Source organism: Myotis davidii, unplaced genomic scaffold (genome assembly GCF_000327345.1).
Source record: "Myotis davidii unplaced genomic scaffold, ASM32734v1 scaffold915, whole genome shotgun sequence".
In the NCBI taxonomy this organism is placed as follows: Eukaryota; Metazoa; Chordata; class Mammalia; order Chiroptera; family Vespertilionidae; genus Myotis; species Myotis davidii.
Genome location: NW_006286781.1, coordinates 41,161 through 47,839, shown reverse-complemented (window position 1 = coordinate 47,839; position 6,679 = coordinate 41,161). Strand labels below are relative to the sequence as shown.

The following is a 6,679-nucleotide window of genomic DNA, read 5'->3' as shown; positions in this document are numbered from 1 at the left end:
ATACTCTGCCTCATTAATATGCAAAGGGTGGAGGTGGACAAGGATAAATATGGATAAGTCTGTGCCCTGAGGGCATCACCCACAGCCACACCCTCCCCTACAGAAGTGCTCACAGCACAGCCTTCACCATGGACTGGAGCTGGAGAACCCTCTTCCTGGTGGCCATGGCTACAGGTAAGGGGTTCCCCAGTGCCTGAGTTGAGGAGGGGTCCAGGGAGAGTCAAGGGGGATTTCAACCCACTCTTGTCTCCTTCCCACAGGTGTCCACTCCCAGGTGCAGCTGGTGCAGTCTGGGGCTGAGGTGAGGAAGCCTGGGGCCTCTGTGAAAGTCTCCTGCAAGGCTTCTGGATACACCTTCACCAGCTACTGGATGAACTGGGTGAGACAGGCCCCAGGACAGGGGCTTGAATGGATGGGGAGGGTTAACCCTAGCAATGGAGACACAAATTACGCACAGAAGTTCCAAGGCAGAGTCTCCATAACCAGAGACACGTCCATCAACACAGCCTACATGGAGCTCAGCAGCCTGAGAGTTGAGGACACAGCCGTGTATTACTGTACAACATACACAGTGAGGGGAAGTCAGTGTGAGCCAGACACAAACCTCCCTGCAGTAAGGACTGCAACCACCAGGGAGCGCTCAGAGTCCCTGAACACAAGGACCATCCAAGCAGCAGGTGCAGTTGGAGGTTTGGGCTGGTTTTTTGTGTGGTTCCCTCTTCGTGTCATGGTTTCCATTCAGGGACCTCTCTGATTGCTGATTCTGCTTTTACCTCTGATGTCTCTGAGTTAGAAAATTGTGTTGTAAACAGAGACAATTTTCTCACATTGACAAATACAGAGAATGTCTTTCAGACACCTTTGTACCCAAATGGCAATAAATCATCTAATTTTCTGACCCACATCCACTGAATCTAACAAGAAACCCCGCTGACTAAACAGTGCAGGTCACCTGAATACTGGACAGTGGCCACCACAGTTATGAGAACCCAACGTTAGAGATTAGGAAGCCCCTCTGATGATGGGCATTGTCTTGTCATCATGCTTAAGGCACAGGGAATAGGTTACCCCAGGCAGAGGCAGAGGGACCCATGGCAGCTTGGCACAGATGTCCAGCCTGATGACAAACACACACACCGAGGGGCATAGAATGTTTATTATGCACATAGTTGAAATCTCTGTGAAACACAAGAAAGGCCCATCAGGAAGTCAGACCTGCTTTGATAGAGCCAGGAAAGGAGACTGGCTCAGGGTTTTTATTTTGTGAGGTGGGGGAGCAGCATAATTCTGCTTCCAGGGGCTTATGTGTATTCAACCTTTAATTGACATCTGGAGAGGACACCCAACTTTTCTTTTTATATTTCCATGTGGGGCCTAGTGAGAAGAGGCAGGAATGAACCATCAGCTTTCAGCAATCAAGCAAAAAATAAAATAAAATAGGGCTACTTATTTTAATGAACAATTATAAAATTTGAGCGAACATTTAGAAAAAGGGCCATTATGTGGGTACAAAAACAACATCTTTAGAAATTCAGACGAATGATGATAAATAACAAAATGATGAAGATAATGGTGGTGTTGATTGTGCTGGTGATGGTACTGATGACCATATAACTGTACAGGGGTTATGGTCCCTTGTCTTGGGTGGGATCTCTCCCCTACCCAAAATCATAAATTGTTTGGAAGCCTTGTATCAACTTTTAGATGTGGCCATTTTTGTTTCAATTTCCAATGACATCTGAAGAGAAGATTCCTGCTTTTATTATTTGATAAAAAGTAAATGTGTGCGGACAACCACCATGCTTACAAAATATGAAAATGATTGTAAGTAAGCAACTGATGATGATGATGCTGTTAATGATGATGATGGACTGAGAAAGGGGTCTTGTTCTAAAGAAATGAAGGCTCCTCATACGTAAACACCATCACCATGGCTCCTCCAGGGAGGAGTGTCCACTCTTCCCTGTAACTGTTGAGGGATTTCATAAATGAGAGCCAGTGAATTATGCAGCTTGGGTGATTCATGGTATCACCATGTGAGTAACGACCCCAAAGGTGTCCAAGTGCAGATCCCCTGCACTTGAGAAGGTGTTACCTTTCAGAACAGAGACACTATGAGAATGTGCATGTAGGAAACAAGGAATCCCCTTCTAACCAGTTTGCAAGGACATGTTCTTTATTTTTGTATGATCTTTAAAGCTTCTATTTCTAACAAACTTCTGTTCATAATTATTCGGGTATTTCTTATGATGATATAAGCCAGGGGTGGGCAAACTCTGGCAAACTTGCCAAACATGACACGCCAGTAACATTTGTTGGCACGCAAAACCCTCTCTTATAATCTTCCATTTACAATTTTTTTCTTAATACAGACTTTTTTTATTTTTCAGATAAATTCAGTGTAGTTGCATCTTAGATAAATAAATAATTTTACATAACATCTATACATTAAAAATAAATGTATTTTTCATATCATATACTGTGTTTTTGTCACTCAAATGGATTTTTTGGTTTTGGCACGCACTAACAAAAAGGTTGCCCACCCCTGATATAAGCTGTCGCTGTCGTGTCCTGCAATTACTACTGGGCCTTCACTGGAGGATGCTTTAAACCCAGAAGCCCAGGTATTCTCTGTCCATGAAAATCAAGCATATTTCTCTTCAGTGACTCAGAACAAACCCAGCTTCCTCCCCTTACGCAGTGAAAAGTCACATCTAGATTTATGGGTAGTTTCCAAGCAGGGCTCCCCTCTGTTCCACTTCCTGTGGCTGCTGTAGCCAATGCACATGGAGAGTCAACGCTGAGCATTTTCTTGAAGTTCTTTGTAAAACCACGCAAAACAGGACTCATTAAAGAAAACATTGATAAATTAGCCTTGGTTATAATTAAAAACTTATCCCCCATCAAAGATTACATTGAGTAAATGAAATCAGAATCACATACACAAAGAATATGTTTCCAAATCATATGCCTCATATGAGAAGGTATAAATTATACGTTAAGGATGTTATATGTTTGTGGGAGAACTGAGCATTTTTTGTCCACAGCGACCTCCCAGGGGAAGAGCAGAGGGAGGCTGGGAGTGAGGAATTCCTCTCAAGGTTGAAGTTTCCTTTCCTGTGAGAAATTCTATGTTCAGATTCCTCTTCACTCACCTCCCTCTGGACCCCAACATAACTCATAACACTAGACTGAGAAACAGGTTATTCTCCTTCCATCATTACTTCAACACTAGAGGCCCAGTGCATGAAATTCATGCATGGGATTGGTTGTCCCTCAACGCAGCCAGCACCCTCTCCAATCTGGGACCCCTTGAGGGATGTCTGACTGCTGGTTTAGGCCCATCGGACATCCCTCTCACAATCCGGGACTGCTGGCTCTTAACTGCCACCTGCCTACCTGCCTGATTGCCGCTAACTGCTTCTGCCTACCAGCTTGATTGCCCCCTAACCACTCCCCTGCAGGCCTGATTGATGCTTAACTTCTCCCCTGCTGGCCTGATCTCCTGCCACTGCCCTCCCCTGTGGGCCCGATGGCCCCCAACTGCCCTTCCTTGCCAGCCTGTTCACCCCTGACTCCCCTCCCCTACTGGCTTGGTCAACCCCAACTGTCCTCTCCTGCTTCCCTAATGGCCCCAAATTCCCTCCCCTGCCAGCCATCTTTGTGGTGGCCATCTTGTGATGATGTTGTGCGATGCCACTTAGACTTTTATAATATAGGATATGAATGATTCTCAGTTGTGAACATACATGATCACTGCTTTTATTTCATGTCTTTTTTTCCACTTGAAGCCATGACTAGTTCTGATGTAATTATATTAGGGTCTCTGCAATAGGCCATGGGCTTGCATAAAGGAAGAGTTTTCACAGGAAGATGTAGACACAATAACAAAGTTTCAGCATCAAGAATCACAAATATCCCACCTGCATGTGCTTGGGCAATGGTTTCTCTGAATGAATTAACAACATAAATTAAGATCTAAGATACTGAAAGTGAAATTCCTTTATTTTTATATTTCACACAAGGGTAGAATTTATATAAAATTAGATTTAAAAATTTGGAAATTGTGGGATACACTAGTGTGTTGAATTTAGAAACGGTCAGAACAAATGCTAATCCCTTTTACATCTGTTTGAAATATTCATGAGAAGATAATAGTGTGACCTTCTTAATTACTCCATATTTCTTCTTAAGTTCAGAGATTTTAGGCTGTGCTTTGACATTAAACCAATGAGTGTCATGACCCCTGTGTTGTGCTGAGCCCAATTTACATGCTGAGTGAGGTCAAAGGAAGAGATGCCCCCACACAATCCTCAGAAGAACCAGGCAAGCCCAACCTCAGTCCCTACACTTATAGGCAAATTTCTGTTCAAACTCCAGGGTAAATCCTCACCTGGGCTATGCAGGCTCACAGCTCTCTCCTCACACAGGGCTGAGGACTCTGGGAAGGCAGAGCTGTGGTCTAGAAGAAGATGAGACTGCTGGGACTTCTCCTGTAGCTGGTGACAGCCCCCCAAGGTGAGGGTCTCAGGAACCACGCAGGAGTCATGGGAAGGTTGTGACTGCAGGTGATTGACAAGACTGATACTCTTTGTCTCCAGGTGTCCTTTCACAGGTGCAGCTGCAGGAGTCGGGCTCAGGACTGGTGAAGCCTTCACAGACCCTCTCCCTCATCTGCACTGTCTCTGGATTCTGTTTAAGGAGCTATACTGTACAATGGACCCGCCACGCTCCGGGAAAGGGGCTGGAATGGGTTGGAGGTATATGGGGTAATGGAGATACCTACTATAACCCAACACTGAAATCTCGACTCAGCATCACCAGGGACACGTCCAAGAGCCAAGTTTATTTAACATTGAACAGCCTGAGAGCCGAGGACACGGCTGTGTATTACTGTGCAAGATACACAGTGAGGGGAAGTCAGTGTGAGCCCAGACACAAACCTCCCTGAGGGAGACAGCAGGACTGGGCATAAGGGGGCGCTTTGGACACCAGGAGGCGCTCCTGACTCACCAAGCCCAGAGTGTGCAACCCCAGGAGCAGGGGCAGAGGGAGGTGGGGAAGAAAGGGCCTTCTTGTTGGGTGCAGGGATTTCCTGTGGGACACAGGGATTTCCTCTCAAGCTCTCAGATGCATTCAGGGATGGTTCTTGCTCTTTCTCTGTGGCTCTAACTTCCCCCATTCTCACTGCAGAAGCCAGAGGAGGAGTTAACACTGCTATTGGCAGAAGACATATGGGCAGTGACTAGGGAATCTCCTCACCATGTTCTGTATTTTCTGTTTTGCTTTCTGGACAAAGACCATCCTCAGAGCTCTCATCAGCCTGTGGTTGGAAACTTTCCCACAAAGAGAGACCCCAGCACAGCCTAGTCACCTGTGTGCTGAGCTCAGGGTCTGACCCACATGCCCACTTGTCCCCATATGGGCCCTTCCTTCTGACAGGCTCACAATAAATAAAACATATGCACGTACCAGGGACAGTGGAAACTCGATGAAATCCATCTGAATGGTGCAAAGGGCCCTTGTGGGCTGCTCCCTGGTCGCCTCACCTGTGCAGGTGCCAGGATTTGCTGTTTCTGGTACCACAGGAGCAGGAAATGACCTCAGCTCTCTCCCTAAAGGTGTCACACCAGCACTGATGTGAGATGATACACTATACTGTGTAGTGTAGTTTAACAGGAAAGTTTAACAAAGTCTCATTGGAAATAATCTCATTTCAACAAGCAGCTGGCTGGGCAAATATCTCGGTGAAGGAGACATCTATACAGCTTTTCATTATTTTTTTTTTTTATTTAACATCATTTTATTATTTTTTTTTTTTATTTAAAATCATGGGGGAGAGTGTGACATTTCATAATGATGGTGTTGAATTCTCTGTAGATTACTCCTTTGAGGGCTCAGACGGGATAATAACCCATGTGGAGGGTGCTCGTTGATTATCTTGATCTATCTCAGCATTTCCCTAACCTCCATGTTTAGGTTTTATAGTGACTCCCACCTTCACCTTCCATCTCCAGGATGGAGGGGAGCTCCCACACTTCCTCCTCGGACTTCTTTGATGGGTTTCCAGGAACTATGAGAACCCACTATGTCTGCAAAGCTTTCCCAAGTCATGCACTCCTCCCCAAGCCTCTGTGTATCTACCCTGGTCTCCTCCAGACAGCTCTGGTCACTACAGAACCTTTCACCACTAAGGAATGGAACTTGGGGAAACCATGTGCTGGTTCTTTGAAAAGATAAAAAAGTTTGACAAACCATTAGCTAGACCCATCAGGAAACAAAGAGAGGAAACCTATATAAATAAAATCAGAAATGAAAGCGGAGAAGGAACAACTGACCCCTGGAAATAAAAAAGATTGCAATAAAATACTATGAACAGCTATATGCCAACAAGCTGGACAATGTTGATGAAATGGAAAAATTCCTAGAAAAACACAATCTCCCAAAACTGAAACAGGAAGAATCCAAACTGTTTTTATGAGTCCAGCAGTATCCTAGTTTCAAAACTAGATCACGCTACTAAGAAAGATAATAACAGGCCAATATCCCTGATGAACATAGATGCTAACACCCTCAGAAAATATTAGCAAATCAGATCCAGCAATATTTTAAAAAGATCACACTCCATAACCAAATGGGATTTATCCCAGGAATGCAAGGCTGGTACAATATTCACAAA

At 44.8% G+C, this 6,679-nt stretch overlaps 1 long non-coding RNA gene across 1 annotated transcript in view; it reads right to left on the bottom strand.

The window, feature by feature from the left end:
• The window catches only part of LOC107182269, a 9,549-nt gene extending 3,117 nt beyond the window's left edge, over positions 1-6,432 (bottom strand). Inside the window, exons 1-2 of the long non-coding RNA XR_001512986.1 lie at positions 6,371-6,432; positions 6,189-6,190 (exon numbers count right to left, since the gene is read on the bottom strand). This is a non-coding gene — a long non-coding RNA (uncharacterized LOC107182269). The remainder of the gene's footprint in view (positions 1-6,188; positions 6,191-6,370) is intronic.
• Between the last annotated feature and the right edge of the window lie 247 nt (positions 6,433-6,679).